A 16,991-nucleotide genomic window follows, 5' to 3' on the forward strand; every position below is an offset into this window, starting at 1 on the left:
ACACAGTTTGCTTCCTCATATAACCACATCAAAATCACAACTAAAATATAGAACAACCATCAATCAGAACCAACAAAAATTGAGTTGAATGGAAGTCTGACAACTACAGAATTAAAGAAACCACATCCATCCAGACTGGTAGGAGGGGTGAAGACACAGAATGAGCTGGTCCCACATCCCACAGGTGGTGGATAAAAATTCAGGAGGGGTGTCTAGGGAATGAGGAGTCCCTACCCCAGACCAGGCCCACCAGCCCAGGATTCCAGTGCCCATAAGATAAGCCCCAACAACTTCTGGCTACAAAAACCAGTGGAGATTGAGTCCATGGAAGAATCTTCTGGAGTCCCAAGTAGTGCCTTTAAAGAACTGACTTTAATGAGACTTAATCAGAATCACTTTCTCTGAGCTCCAGCACTGGGGTAAAAGCTTGAAAGGCACCAGTGGCATACAGGGAGGAACTGAACTGTCTGGCATCAAAGTGAGAGCTGAGGGACAGCTTTCTCACAGACAGAAAGATGGATAGAGGCCATTGTCCCTTATGAGCTCTTCCCTCACAGAGCCACAGAACCAGCAGGAAGGTGTCATATCTGAGACTCCATCAACTAACACACAGGGGAGTCTCAGATCCCCTGAGACTCCAACCCACCCAATGTATGGACCCACCCAAACTGTTAACCGTGACTTTTCCATATGAATCACTGGTCTTGGCTCAGGCTTTACAACTTACTAAATCCTATCAAACTAACAACAGCCAGCCTCACTGAGAGCCCAGCCCCAGTACCTCTTGCTAGGTGTCTCCAGGCATGGCACTAGAAACCGTCAGCCTAGATTCATAGTTTAGCTGCACCTTGGAATCTCTAAGCCCAGAACAATCAGTAGATATCTCAGACTACTTTAGTTCATGCAGGGTAGCCCCAGGTAGAACATAGGTGGGAGCTGACCTTGGCCTTCTTCAACCTGGGAAATCCCAGAGCCTGCACACCCAGTGGGCAGCTACAGACCATGTCAGAGCACCATCACCTTGCCTCTGGACAACTAATCCTCTTCAGAGGGAGGAGGTTGGTGGTCAGTGGTCACAGCCAATCCTGGCAGCTGATTGGCCCTGGGTAGATCCCTCCCATTGACCTGCCAACAGCAACCAAGGCTCAACTACAAGAGGGGGTTGTACTCAGTCAATGCAGAGTGTGTACCTCAAATCCCCAACTTGCATGATAGGGGAAGCTGTGCCACTAGACTCTACAGGACACTTACTGCATTAGACCATGCTACCAAGGCAGGGAGTCATAGCAGCCTTTCCTAATACATAGAAACAAACACAGGGAGGCTGTCAAAATGAGCACACAAAGAAACATGGCCTAAATGGAAGAACAGATCAAAACTCCAGAAAAGGAGCTAAATAAAATGAAGATAAGGCAATGCATATCAGATGCATAGCTCAAAACACTGGTTATAAGGATGCCCAAGGAGCTTAGTGAGGACCTCAACAGCATAAAAAAGATTCAATCAGAAATGAAGGATACACTAACTGAAATAAGGAACTATTTACAGGGGAACAACAGTAGAGTGGATGGACCTGAGAATCAAATCAATGATTTGGAACATAAAGAAGCAAAAACCAACTAATCAGAACAACAAGAAGAAAAAACAATAAACAAAAATGAGGATAGTATAAGCAGCCTCTGGGACAACTTCAAGGGATCCAACATTCACATCATAGGGGTACCAGAAGGAGAAGAGAAAGAGCAAGAAATTGGAAATCTATTTGAAAAAATAATGAAGAAAACTTCCCTAATTTGGTGAGGGAAATAGACATGCAAGTCCAGGAAGCACAGAGTCCTCATCAAGATGGATGCAAAGAGGCCCACTCCAGGATACATCATAATTAAAATGCCAAAGGTTAGAGATAAAGAGAGAATCTTAAATGCAGCAAGAGAAAAGCAATTAGTTACCTACAAAGGCATCCCCATAAGATGGTCAGCTGATTTCTCAAAAGAAACTTTGCAGGTAAAAAGGGATTGGCAAGAAATATTCAAAGTCATGAAAAGCAGGGACCTACAACCAAGATTGTTCTACCCAGCAAAACTATCATTTAGAATTGAAGGGCAGATGGTAGCTTTCCAGACAATAAAGAACTATAGGAGTTCATCATCACCAAACCATTATTAAATGAAATGTTAAAGGGACTTATTTAAGAGAAAGAAAATGAAATCTATGAACCAAAAAATGGCAAAAAATACATACTTGTCAACAACTGAATCTACAAAAACAAACTAAGCAAACAAGAAGAACAGAGACAGAATCATGGATACAAAGAGTGTTTTGATGTTTGCCAAATGGGTGGAGTTTGGGGGAATGGAAGAAGAGCTGAGGACATTAAGCAATACAAATAGGTAGTTACAGAACAGCCATGAGCCCTGGCTGGTACAGCTCAATGGATTGAGTGCAGGCCTGAGAACCAAAGGGTTGCCAGTTTGATTCATAGTCAGGGCACATGCCTGGGTTGCAGCTCTCCCTCTCTTACTCCTTCCCTTCCCCTCTCTCTAAAAATAAATAAATAAATAATCTTTAAAAAAGAAAGAATAGCCATGAGATGTAAAGTATAGTATAGGAAATGGAGTAGCCCAAGAACTTACATACATGACCCATGGACACAAACAATGGTGTAGGGCTGGCCTTAGAGAATGGGGCATGCTGGGTGGAGAGGGGCAAAAAGGGGAAAATTGGGACAACTGTAATAGTATGATAAATAAAAAATAATTTTAAAAAAGAAAGCAATGGTATCTCACAGATTTTATTGCATTTTTCTCAGTGATAGTGAATCTTAGTATTTTTTTATGTTCTTTGGTCATTTGAATTTTATCTTCTGTGAATTGCACATTAGTAGCCCTTGTGCATTTTCTGTTGGGCTCTTTTTTTTTCTTATTAAATTATAGGCTGTCTTTATATATTCTGGATACTAAACCTTTGCTTATGTATTGCAAATATCTTCTCTCAGCCTGTCACTTGCCTTTAACTTTGTTTATAGTGTCTTTTATGCTGAAGTTTTAAATTTTGATGCTTCCAATTTATTAGGCTTTTCTTTTATCAGTTAGGCTTTTTGTGCCGCATTGAAACTCTTTCCTATTCTGAGGTCATAAATATATCATCCTATTTTTTTCCTAAGAGGTTGAAAGCATTCTTTTTTTACACTCCAGTATTTATGCTACATAGGCCATGATTTTGAAAAAATAAATTATGAAAAAGGTTATAGCAATAGGAACTTTTTATTACTTCTCAGCTGCTAGCCTACCAACACCAAGCACAGCAGAATTGTCTGTTCAGAAACTACAGAGCCCTTTTGCTCAGACACAGGAAGCAAAGAGGCTGACTATCAGGAAGGACTGATAATAAAAGCTGGTGAGAGTGTAGTTGTTTAGGGTCTTTACTAAAGAATCTACTAAACACATTATCTTACCTTTTTAAAGCTCTTCCAATCACATGCAAACACACCTCACACAGGTTTTAGATATATCTATCTGACGAACTAGAAGTTGGTCAGCAATCCTGGAGATAGTGCTTCTGTCATGCTAAGATTCATTTTAATTTCCCCTAAGGGAATTCTAGGCTGAAAAGGTTAAGAACAGCATGGAGGAGCAGCACAAACAAATCTTTGGAAGCCCAGTGCTGCCAACAGCCTTGCTCCAGCCCTGCTCCTGGTCAGCGCGATGTCCTCTAGCCAATGCCTCAGTGCTCTCCGCTGAGGCTTGAAATAGGTTGTGTCATTTTAAATTAATCATTTCCAACCTTCTTTCCATATCCATTTTGGCCCAAAATAGAAGTCTGGCATTGCAGATTCTTTCTGCCACTCAAATAAAAGTGACTATCTTCATTTGCTTTCACATCTCTCACCCAGGAGTTCATATAAAGTTGGATTTTGTGGGCATACTATATAAATATTTATTTATGTAAAACTAGGTTAGTTTTACTTGAAGCTGAAATCACTATAGTGTAGTTGGAAAGGCTCAGCTGAGACCCTCGGAGATCTCTGCAATTGCCTTGCATCCTTGGCTTGAAGTCCCACTAATAGAAATTTGAGATTTATACTGCTGGATTAAAAGGTTTATTTTCAAACTCTAGAGCCCATAAGAAACAGCTGGGAGAGCTTATGAAAGTGAAGGTTCTGATTCAGTAGGTCCAGAATGAGGGCCAGACATTGCATTTTTACATGCACTCCTAATGAAGATAGTCCATGAATCTCTCTTTGAGGAAATGTAGATTGTGTTCTTTTATCTCTAGAGATCTCCTACTGAGTTCTAAACACCATAGAGCTGGGTAACATATTATACATTAATGTGAATAAATCATCAGTTTTACTAGCCTTTTAAGCTCCTCAGCAGAGAGGGAGCTAGAAAGAAGTATCTTTTGGGGATGTGACAGGCAGAAGTAGGAATAGATTTAGAGTGCACAGCAAGCATTGCCTGGAAAGAAGTATGCCTGGTGGATCCGAAAGGTAAAGGGACTAAAGAGGCAGAAGAAACATGTGGGCTCTGCACATGGGAGCAGGGATGGGCCACTGGGCATGACTCACCCCAGCCTTTCCAGTTATGCTTGTGAACATGGCTTGGCCCCCCACCCTCTTCTCAAAATACAGGCATACCTCAGAGATGTTGCAGGTTCGGTTCCAGATCACCGTGATGGAGCAAGTGTGGCAACAGAGCCAGCTGTAATCTTTGTGCCGGTGGAGGGTCTTGTCTTCAGTTTGCAAAAAAACACAACACCTGTGAGCACAATAAAGAGAGGTGCACAATCAAATGAGGTATGCCTGTACATTTTCTCCCTACCTTGTGTCTCTTTATTCTTTTTTACTTTTCAGTTACAGTTTACATTCAAGATTATTTTGTATTAGTTTCAGGTGTACAGAATAGTGGTTAGACAATCATATACTTTACAAAGTGTTTCCCTGATATTCCCAGCACCCGCCTGGCACCGTGCATAGCTATCACAATATTGTTGACTATGTTCCCTGTGATGGACTTTACATCCCTGAACTCAGTTTAAATGAGTGAATTTATGGTATGTAAATTATATCTCAATAAGCTGTTTGGGGTTCTTTTTAAAGCATATTTTATACAACAACAGACAAAGTTAGTAAACTCAAAAAGGCAGATCAATAGAACATATCCAAAATAAAGCACAAAGAGCATTTTTAAGAAATAGGTGACAAGGAAAGTGTAGGAGATATGTGAAGCTAGGCCAGCAGACCTCACATTCATGTGTTTGGAGTCCCACAAGGAGGGGAGAGAGAGAATGGGGCAGTAGCAGTATCTGAAGAAATAACTGTGCACTCTCTGAAACTGGTAAAAATATATTGATCCACAGACTCAAGAATCTGTGAATCCAAAGCCACAAAAATACATGTTGGTGCATCATAATCAAACTGGTAAAAGCAAAGAGACAAAAAATAATTTAAAATATAGGAATCTCTCTTACCTGGAATTTGCACATTGGTTCAAGTGTGGAAGGGAAAAGAGAAAGTGTTGGGAGAAGCTGAACCAAGTGATAACATTCTTCTTAGGGTCGGTCAGTGGCAGATATGGTGTAAAGGGAAAACCTACTTTTCCACCGCCTATTTAGAGAAAAACGAAGTCTTCTGTTTTTATCCTGTGTGTCTTTTAGTTTTCACACAGAACACTTCACTGCAGACACCTCCTGTCACCAAATGGATGGTTTTTTTCCCTCACAACAAAAAAGCAAGTCTCCCACATGAACTGGGTGTCCTGAAACTTAACTGAATTCCGACACTGTCTGTCTGGAGACCGCATCAGATCCCACAAACTCAGGGCTCCGTCCCACCAGACTGCCTCTTAATCCTCACTTCAGGAGCCCATTGCAGCTCAGATTATCGCCTGTGCTTCTGGGTATAAATCGGAAATTCTAGTGATCCCCACCTCAGGTTCAATTCATTTTCTAGAGCAGCTCCCAGAACTCAGGGAAACACATTTACCAGATATTAAAGGATATAATTTTTAAAAAATTCAGATGAGCAGCCAAATGAAGAGATACCTACAGCAAGGTTCTGGAGAAACACAAGCTCAGGAGCTTCTGTCCCCATGGATTTGGGGTTTGTCACCCTCCTGGTATGCATGTATTTGCCCACCAGAAAGCTCGCCAAACCCCATGCTTTGGGAATTTCGTGGAAGCTTCCTCAAAAAAGCCTAATCAATCATTAATGTCATTTTCAGCTTTTCTTTCTTCTGGGGAGAGTGGGACAAGGCTGAAAATGCCAAGCTTCTAATCATGGCTTGTTTCCGGTGACCAGCCCTCCTCCAGGAGCCCACACAGAGTGGCCTCGTTAGAACAAGAGACACTTCTGTTACCCAGGAAATTAGAAGGCTTTCCGAGCAATTGTGTCAGGAGCCAGGATCAAACCGAATATTGGCAAAAGATGCTCCTAGTGCTCCTATTACTTAGGAAATAACACAGGTTTCGGGAGTTCTGTGCCAGGAGCTGGGGGCCAAAGTCAATGTATATGGTTTCTATTACCCCTTACCTTGTGTCCACCGTGTTTAAACAGGGGTAAGAGAAATGGGAGCCGAGTGGAATAGCGCTCTCAAAGCCGGGTTAGCAAACGTCTTCTGCATAGTCCAGCCTCAAGGGCCTTGAGAACATGGGCTTACCCTAAATTCAGTTTGGTAACCATGTTGGAATTTACCTCAACCATTTAAGTCAATCATGGAGGCTTCTAGTAATAAGATAATGGGCCACAGAGTCAGAGGGAAGATTACCTCCAAAGAAACCTCACCTGGTACACACAACAAAAATAGGGCTTCCTGAGCGGCAGAACGCAATGTGCTTTAGAACCACACACAGCTTTGTCACCAACTGGTCATGTGCCTGTGGCACTTTGCAAGCTCTGGTTTCTCCATCCAGCAAATAGAGATACTATTTATTTTGCAAAATACTTGAGAGGATTAGATGAGAATATATATAACTATAAATATATAAAAATACATATATTATTTATATATAATACATAAGCAAATAATAACATAATACAGGGGTGGGCATAAATAGGTTTACAGTTTGTGAAACAGATGTATGTGAAACAGTTTATTCTTGTGTTGTTTATTCATTATAGTATTATTTTCCATATGAACAACCATAAACCTACTTATGTCACCCCGTATATAGTAATATTATAATATATAATACATGTATGTATAAATATGTATATAAACATATGTAAAAATATATTGAAGATATATAATCCTGGCAGATGGAGTTGTCTGCAACATTAATTTGCTTTCAACTAGAAAGCAAGAGGACTTAAATTCCCAGACCCCACTTTCCGACGCTGTAGCATGGCTGCAGAGCTCGTAGTATAGAATACCAGGGTCAGTAAGAATTGTCATTATTTTATTATTTTTAGCACAAAATGTATTTATGTATTTACTTTATTCTTGTTCAATTACAGTTGTCTCCATTTTCCCCCATTATTCTCCCCCTCCCCACCCACCCCCACCTCCCACATTCGGTCCTCCCCACCCGGTTGGCTTTGTCTGTGGGTCCTTCCTACATGTTCCTTGACGATCCTTCCCCTCTTTGCCCCATTGTTGTCATTATTTGAAAAGAGAGATTTAAATTTGGTTATTTGGTATTCATCTTATTCCCCAAAGATACGGCTTTCTTCTAGTTAATTCAAAATTGTTTGCTCTCCAACTACATTCTTGCTTAAGAGTGTTATTTCAAAAGAAATTTTTAGCTGTTGGCATATCCAACAAAATGGAATAAATGCATTTGAAAAATTATTTTCAAGGAAATTTTCTCAAAAAGCAAAAAAAATGTAAAATGAGAAATATGTGTAATCTAGGATGGATCAGCTACTTAAATTTTATAATAAATATAATAGAACTCGATCATGACTCATGCCATCCCTACAGTTTGTTTCATGGATAAATAGTTACTGTGACTTTTACTTATAAAATCAGATTTAAGAGCTAAACATTTGCCTACTCAATAGAAATTCAAGTTCACTCCTTATGACAGTTGAACTTTATTCATTATAAATAATTTTCAGGTGTTTCTTTCACAGTTCTGAATAGTTTGGAATGCATTTTCCACTTCCTTGCCAGGGAATTCAAATCTGCATGGATTGCTCTTTAGTCTTATTGCAAAGGTGATTCAAAGACAGCTCCAGGTGGAGTCATCACTGTAACATTTTCTGTGTTAGATGCAATCACTATTTTGGGGGTGTATTTCCAATGATGTTAATTTCCTTCTATACATTTCTGTTAATAAGTTTCCAAAAGATTAAAAGATCATTAGGGGTAAAAGAAATCTCTAAGTTAGATGAGCTTTTGTATTTTCTGGATTTAGGAAAGTACTGAGTCCTTTAGCTCACTCACGCAATCCTTGGTACAATTTCATTCAAAATCTCTTACTCTGTTGTATATTATTGCAGTTGGTTACATTATTTTATATGTGACAGTGTTCTCTAAAGTGAATGAAACATTTTAAAATGCAGTTCTTATCTAGCTGGATCACTTTATGACTTCTTAATTTTGAAAGAGTAATGATTACTTTTTTGTTTGTGGTCAGTGTTATTGATTCCAATAGAACATGTGATTCAGCAAACATATTAACCAGAATGATGTTTTGATAGTTACTCAGTATCTTCCTCCTGGGTAAGGTTCCAACCACTCTATGAAGTTAAGAGAAGTGATGAACAAAACTCAGAGATCACAACATCCACTCTTGAAATGCCGACTCTCCTCTGGGGAAATTGCTACTACTTAATAGTGCAGAGTAATCTTTCGTGCTTCTGAGAGGAAGTAAGCAGGAAAGAAGAGGCCAAGTCATGTTTCCAGGCAACTGACTAAGAATTTCTTGCATTACAGCAATGTATCTAAAATCTCTGGAGCTAAGACTCGGGTCTCTGTCCTTTGTGTCCAATAGCATGCTACTGTTGGAATAGCATGGATCCTTGAGCTGGTAGAATGGCAAACCCACATGTACACGAGGCTTTATCTAGGACACAAAAGCTGAAGTCTATATACTTTGAGCTTGTATCTAGATAGGCAAAGAAAGATGGAGAATTTAATTCATAAGATGGAGAAAAATAATAATAATTGGGAATATTTCTGAACAAATTTCTTAAGTAAACATTATTTTGTTATTCTATTAGTTCTGAAAACAATAGTCTCCCAACATAAACTGGGGTTACAGTGCATACCTACTGTGGGAGCCTGTACAATGAAACCCCAATGATCTCCACCTCCTACATCCTGAAGTTTATGACTTTGTGTTACCCCTTCCCTTTTACTACAGGCAAGAGATGGTGATGTCTTTCTGATGGAATGTGGCAAAGATGGTGGGATATCACTCCTGTTATTACATCATAGTACATCAGAGTCTGTATAAGCATACTGGAGATAATGTTGTGAGCTTGATAAAGTAAACTGCCAACGTAGAGAAATCTATGTAGCAAGAAACTGAAGGTGGTAGCTAAGAACTGTGGACAACCTCCAGGACCTGGAACAGCCTCCAGCCAACAGCCAGTACAAAATCTGGACTCTCAGTCATACAGTGGGGAGAACATGAATTCTGCCAACAACCTGAAGGAGCTTGGAAGTGGATTCTGTCCCAGTCAAGCCGCTAGATGAGAGTGTAGCACACCAACATCTTGATTGCAACCTGCAAGACTCTGAGCAGAGGACACAATTAAACTGTACTCCCAATGCACAGAAACTATGATATAATAAATTTGCATTGTCTTAAGCTGCTAAGTTTGTGACAACTCGTTATGCAGATATAGAAGACCAATATGTCCATTAAAATGGCAAAAATGAACACAAGGTCTGGTCTTGTGGCCCAGTTGGTTGGAGCATCGGCCTGTATACCAAAAGACTGCAGGTTCAATCCCCAGTTAGGGTGTGTACCGGAGGCAACCAATAGATGTTTCTATCTCACATAATGTTTCTCTCTCCTTCTCTTCCTCTTCCTCTCTTTCTAAAAATCAATAGAAATATCCTTGGTAAGGACTTTTTTTTTTTACATGAACACAGGGAATACCAAGTGTTGGCAAAGCCATAAAACAACTGGAATTTTCATACACTACTGGAGAGTGTAAATTGGTTTGCCCAGTTTAGAAAGCTGTTTGGCAGCATTTATTAAAAATTAAAAACTGAAAAACTGAATATATGTATGTACACACAAATAAATGTATATAAATATGTATATATGTATATGTATATGCTATGATCCAGTGATTTCACTCCTAAAAAATAAAAATTTCATGACTAAAACAAATATGTACATATTTACCAAAACACATCTCTTGGAATGTCCTTAGTCACACTCTTTACAATAGTCCCAACCTGGAAACAACCCAAATATCCATCCTCTTGGACATCCATCTTGGAAAAGGAAAGAATAACTTGTGGTTTATTCATAATTAAAATGCTACATAGCAATCAAAATAAATGAACTACAATACACACAACATGAAATTTGCAAACATAATGTGGTGAGTAAGAATCTGGTGGTTTATACAAAATTCAATAACAGACAGCACTAAACTATGCTCTTAGAAGTCAGTCCAGTGATTATTCTGATGGAGGGAGCAACTACAAGGGAACATGAGAGGGGTGCTGGGACTAGCAACCTAATGGTCTATTTCCTGCTTTGGATGCTGTGATACACCATGTTCACTCTATGGTAATTCATCAAGCTGTACACTTATTACAGGTGTGCTTTTCTCTATGAATGCCTTCCACAGAGGACAGTGCATTTACTCTAAATAAAAGGTTTACCAAATATTTCCTCTATATAGTCCCTTTATACCTCTTATTCTTCCATTTCATCTGTCCCTCTGTACTTTGAGTGCTAAAGAAAGAGAAAGATAAAACATTAAGACAGCTAATATAGGATAAAACAAGGAAGCAAATTCCTGTTCCATGTTTATCTAATAAAAAACTTCATTCAGGCCCATATATATACATGTATATGTATTTACATATATATATATATATAATTTTATACCTATACTTATAAACTATTAGAATATATTATATACAACATGCCCTCTTATCCCTCAATACTCCAGTGTGTTTCTCTAAGAAAACATATTCTTATATAAACCACAGTATATTATCAAATTCTAGAAATTTAACATGAACACAATAATTTTACTTAGTCTACAGTCCATATTCTAAGTTTATTAATTTTCTTAATAATGAGCTTTATAAGCACTTCCTTCCTTCTTCCAAGTTTATTTATTATCAGTATAAACTCATGATTTTTCAATGATTAATTATGCATTGTTATCACCTATTATTTTGATGCTAAATTTCCCCAGAACTAGCCAGTGAAAGTCTCTTCAAGCTGTCTCTGTGTCACTTTGCTGTGACCCATAATTTTTTAGTACTTCCTTACCTTCTCACATAAGAAACACTAGGCTCACAGGTTTTCCCCTGCCCTCATTCTGAAATCAGCATTTCTTCAAAGTACCCTGGTTGATTTTAGTGGAAAATGACACTAGAAACCAAAATTTGGATCATCCTGGATGTGGTCATTGTTGTTGGGGTGCCTTACTTCTAGCACATTGGAAGGACAGAGATGAACACACACACACACACACACACACACACACACACACACACATTTGGAGATATGTATGTATACACACACACATATCCATATATATCAGTATATATGTTTCTTACATACCTGGAGGTGAGAATATAATTAACTAGACAAACAGGGCTTCCTGTTAGTTCTACTGCCTCTCTATTTCTGAATTTCTAACCTTGCCCCTTGTATACCCAGTCAGGTCTTCCCACCATACATAAATGTAATTATATAATACTTTGTAGTTTATGAGGCACTTTCCTGGACATTATCTCCTTTGATCCTCATAAGAACCCTCTCAAAAAGGCAGGGTAATATCATTATCATTAACTTATAGACGAGGAAACTAAAACTCTTAACCGTTAAGTCACTATTTCAGGGTCACATTGCTAATAGGGACCTAAAATCCCAAGTCTACCATTGTTTACGTTGCTCCTGACTTTCCACATAGGAAAGTGCTTTGGTCCTTGAACTTGGTTAGACACTTATCTCAGTATAGGTAATATAGAGGTAAGTCAAGAGTTCCCTTCACATCTATTTGCCCGTTGAATTCTCTCCTTAACCCACACCTACGCATGTGGTATATGAGAGAAAAGACTGTTTTATTTCTAAGTTTGTATCGAATAATAGTTTCTTCTCCTTGGTTTCTGTCCAAAATAATGTGTCAATGAAACAATACATTGAAATGCACTATTTTGAATACAGCCAAAGTATTCTAGAGTTAATAAAAATATAGCACAAGTGGAAATGCAGGCAGCCTGCATCTTTACAAACTTTTATCAGAAAGATTCCATGTTTAATCATTTATGAAGTTAAGAAAGCCCTACCAAAAATGCAAGCTATGAGAATATTTCTTCTTGAGCATAGTCTTACATGTTTGCAAACAATGTTAATAACATAGTGATATTATAGGGAGTACATATGTCTATCGTATCTAATATCATTCTCCCTACACAAGTCATGTCGAGTGAATGCAGTTCTATATCCACATTTATCTCTAGTTTTATAGCTCTGACATATATACAAAAGATAGAATTTTATGTGACAGTTGTGAGAAATCATGGCTTCTTACATTTGCATTGCATTTCTCCTAAGAGGAGATCTTCCATGAGCAGAGAAAATTGATTTGATTTACCTAAATAATGGGGCAATCATAAAACCTCTCAGAGCTCTTTATGCAGAGTAGCTTTGCTTACTGGAGGTTTATGGCTCTCCTCTGGGGAAGAAAGCATGCAACTCATACCCTTTATGATCGAAATAGTTGTTGTTCTGTTAGGGTTTCCTGGTTTAAGACATCATGAGCCACTGGATATGCTTCCCCACCCCTGAACCCCTTTAGAACAGCAGCGGTGTGTATCACCACTTCCTGATTCCGTAGCTGTGACACACATTCCTAATTAATCGTTTTGTTCTTAACTTTCTCTTACTATCCATCATCCTTTCCAAACACACTCCTTCTCCCTTTTTATTTCATATGTAGTCTTAGAGTTTATAGAGGGAATATAAATCAATAGAAAAAACATGCAATTAGGAGTCAGGAAACCTGGACTATGTCTCCACATTACCTGGAAATATTCGTGTCACTTTACTTATGTGAGTTTCAGTCATCTACCTACCTACCTACCTACCTACCTACCTACCTACCTATCATCACCCTTGAAGTTCTTTAAGCTCTGAAATTCTGGCTTTTATTTCAAATACAAAGGTAATACTAGTTTAACAGTAACTCATTTAATAAGAGGAATCCCTCCACTCTGCCTGACTCTGATTATGCCTGTATGCACAGAAATATGAGACCCAAGTGAAGATGATTCCCAATTTAGAAGTGGGACTGGGGGTCTAAGTGGGGGCCTCATTCATTCATTTATCAAATATTTACTGAGATCCTTCCATTAGCCAGCTACCGTTCTAGGCACTGTGTATCCAGCAGCAAATGAGACTGTTCAAGGACCCTGCTCTGGTGAAGCTTCCATATTAGTGGAATGCGTGGAGAGGCAAACGATAAGCACATTAAGATATTGAAGAAAAAATTAAATTTCAAATGGTTATAAATGCTATGAAAAAAATAAAAGAGAAAAAAAGGGATGAAAAGCAGCCAAGAATGTTAGCAGGTACTTCAGAACGAATCATGAAGAAGGCTTCTCTGGGGAGGTCACAGCTAAACTGAGCCTTCTGGCCAGTCATATCAAGATCTGGTGGCAGAGCTTTCAGAACAGGGAGCAGCAAGTGGAAAGAAAGTTTTTCCCAGATGGCTCTGTGTGTTGGAGAAAGAGAACGAGTGCCAGAGTCATTGCAGCGGGATGAGTGATGGCAGAGTAATTGAACCTGAGGCCAGAGAGGTGAGGCGGGCAGCTGGAAAAGCCTGCCTGGACAGGAGAACACCTTTTCTGCGCGAGGTGGGAATGGTGCTCATAGGACAGAGTTCTTTCTACTTGGGAAGAGCCGAGTGTATCACAAGTGTGGGACTGAGGGACACCAGCTATCAGATTGGCTGGGCCAATCGTTGACTTTGGTCTCTTACAGAAATCCTAAATCTAAATCGAAATCCAGAGTTGAATATTCATGCTTCAGTCTAAGACATTCACAGAACTTTTCCTCTGAAAAGACCCATTATGTTCAGCAGAGGAAACGTCAGCCCTTCCCCGAAGAGTGGATCATGAGCAACTATAATCGAGAGAGAGAGAACACGAGTGACAGATGACGCAGGATTAAATTATACAGCTGACTCACTGGCAGGCTGGAAAAGGTACTTTAGCTCTCGACGTCCGTATGACAACTGCAAAATGAAGGCTTAGACAAAATAATCTTGAAGTCCCTTTCCCATTCTAAAGTGAAATTGTTTATTTGTAGCTCTAGGATAGATTTTAAAATAATATTTCTTGCTCTTTACGTAATGTCTTTACTTAAACCATATCAGGCTTAAACAAAATTGAATAAGAAACAAATTTTTCTAAAGCATACTGTAGTTTACATGTTTATCCCTAATCTTGTGCATAAGTTATTTACAAAATTTAGATGACCTATTTCCATTAGCATATATGTTCTCATGAAATTTCATTATGTTAGCTTGTAATCCATACTCTGAACAGGATAAATGGAAGACGGAGTCCTGTCACACCACAGCAGAGACCAGCAGTTGGGGCCACCCTTGTAATCACACGGGACTCTGCCCACCTCCTTTATCACAAGGATATCATGCAGATTTTACCTTTTCTTCCTTTTGTGCAAGTCAGGGTAGCATTTACATTTCCAGATATCCAGGAACTCTCCTATTCATGTCTTATCTACCATTAGTGCCATCCAGTATATTTTTTCATCTCAGCCTTTATAGCTTTTATTTCTAAAAGTTTTATTTGGGTCTTTTAAAAAATAACTTCTCCACTTTTTGAACTCATCAAATGCAGTTAAAATAACTTTTTAAATGTTCTTGTCTGCTAATTCTAACATCTGCATCAGTTCTGGGTCAGTTTCAATTCATTGATTTTCGCCTCATCATGGAAAACATGTTCTGCATTTTCATGGCCATTAGTTATTTATCAGTTGCCAGACATTGTGAATTTTACCTTGTTGAGAGCTGGATATTTTTGTATCACTATCTTTGTTCTGGGATGCAGTTAAATTACTTGAAAAGAGTTTAATGCTTTAGATCTTATTTTTAAGATTTCTTAGACAACACCAGAGCAGTGTTTTGTCTAGGCCTAATTATTTCTCACTATGGAGGCAAATGATTCTGAGTACTCTACTGATGTCCCATGAATGACAAGGTTTTCCAGTCTGGCTGGTGCCTGTTCCCAGACTTGTGTTGGTGTGGGGCACCATTACCTCCAATCCTTCTGAGTGGTTTTTTCCTCAGCCTGACAGAGTTGCCCCAGATGTGTGTGCTGATCGGTGCTCTGCTGAATACTAGGGGAGGACCGTCTGAAGACTTCAGGGGTCAATCTCCATGCAGATGTCTCCTCTCTGTCACTCTGTCTTATGAGCTCTTAGCCACTGGAAGTCTCTTAAATCCTTACCTCTGTCCCTCAACTCAAACCTTTCTGAGGTTCTTCAACCTCGAACTGCAGTCTGAAAATGCTCCCAAAGCAGCAGTCTGGGGCGATTGTAGAGCTTGGCTCCCTACCAACCTGCCATTCAGCATGTATAAACCAAGAATACACATTTGCCTGGCTGGTGTAGCTCAGTGGATTGAGCATGGGCTGGGAACCAAAGGATTGCCAGTTCGATTCCCAGTCAGGGCACATGCCTGGGTTGCAGGCCAGGTCCCTAGTGGGGGCCATGTGAGAGGCAACCACACATGATGTTTCTCTTCCTCTCTTTCTCCTTTCCTTCACCTCTCTCTAAAAATAAATTTTAAAAAATAAATAAAAATAAAATTATAAAAAAGAATAAACATTTGTTGCGTAAAACCACCGAGATCTGGCAGTTAATTTGTTAATTCAGTAAACATAAAATAATCTGACTAACATATTAAAATAGTACATGTGTCTACAAACATACTTTTCCTTAACAACTAAGTTGTAATAACAGAATTTCAAACAAATCTTGACTACTTGGAAATAGCAATACTAATTTTTTAAAGATTTTGTTTATTTATTTTTAGAGAGAGGAGAGGGAGGGAGAAAGAGAAGGAAAGAAACATTGATGTGTGAGAGAAACATCAACTGGTTGCCTCTCTCACATCCCCAACTGGGGACCTGGCCCACAACCCAGGCACGTGCCCTTACTGGGAATCAAACCAGCAACATTTTGGTTCACAGGCTCAATCCACTGAGTCACAGCAGCCAGGGCAATACTATTTTTTTTAAAAAACCTCTCCTAAATAATTTTGGAAAATAGAAAATAAATGTTCCATCAACAATAGGGTCCATTTAGTCTCTCCTGCATCTCAAGTGCACCTATGACTTCTCTGACCAATAGAATACAGAGGAAGTGATTTTATGTGACTTTCAAAGCTAGTTCAACAATAGGACCCAGTTTCCAACTGGTGCTTTCTCTGGGGGAGGCTCAGGCTGAGGAAACCAGCCACTATGCTGTGAGGAAACACACACTAGCCTTCATAGAGGGACCACATGGAGAGGTCAAGGTGGAGAGGAGCTGAGGCCCCCCAACCAATGGCAAACATCAACTGCCAGACAGGTGAGTTAACAAGCTGTCAGGTGGTTTCAGTTTCCAGTCTTCTCATCTTCCAGCTAAGCCCCAGCCATCAAGGAGCAGAGAGAATCTGCACACACTGAATCCTGTTCAAATTCCTGATCAGTGAGTGTAATAAATGATTGTTTTATGTCTCTAAAGGTTGGGATAATATGTTATGCAATCATAGTAACTAAAGCAGAGATAAGAACTCATTGTGTTTGCAGCTTATATGACCAATGTCTTAATCCACC

This window comes from Phyllostomus hastatus, unplaced genomic scaffold, assembly GCF_019186645.2.
Source record: "Phyllostomus hastatus isolate PE091 unplaced genomic scaffold, TTU_PhHast_1.1 phas_scaffold_93, whole genome shotgun sequence".
Classification (NCBI taxonomy): domain Eukaryota; kingdom Metazoa; phylum Chordata; class Mammalia; order Chiroptera; family Phyllostomidae; genus Phyllostomus; species Phyllostomus hastatus.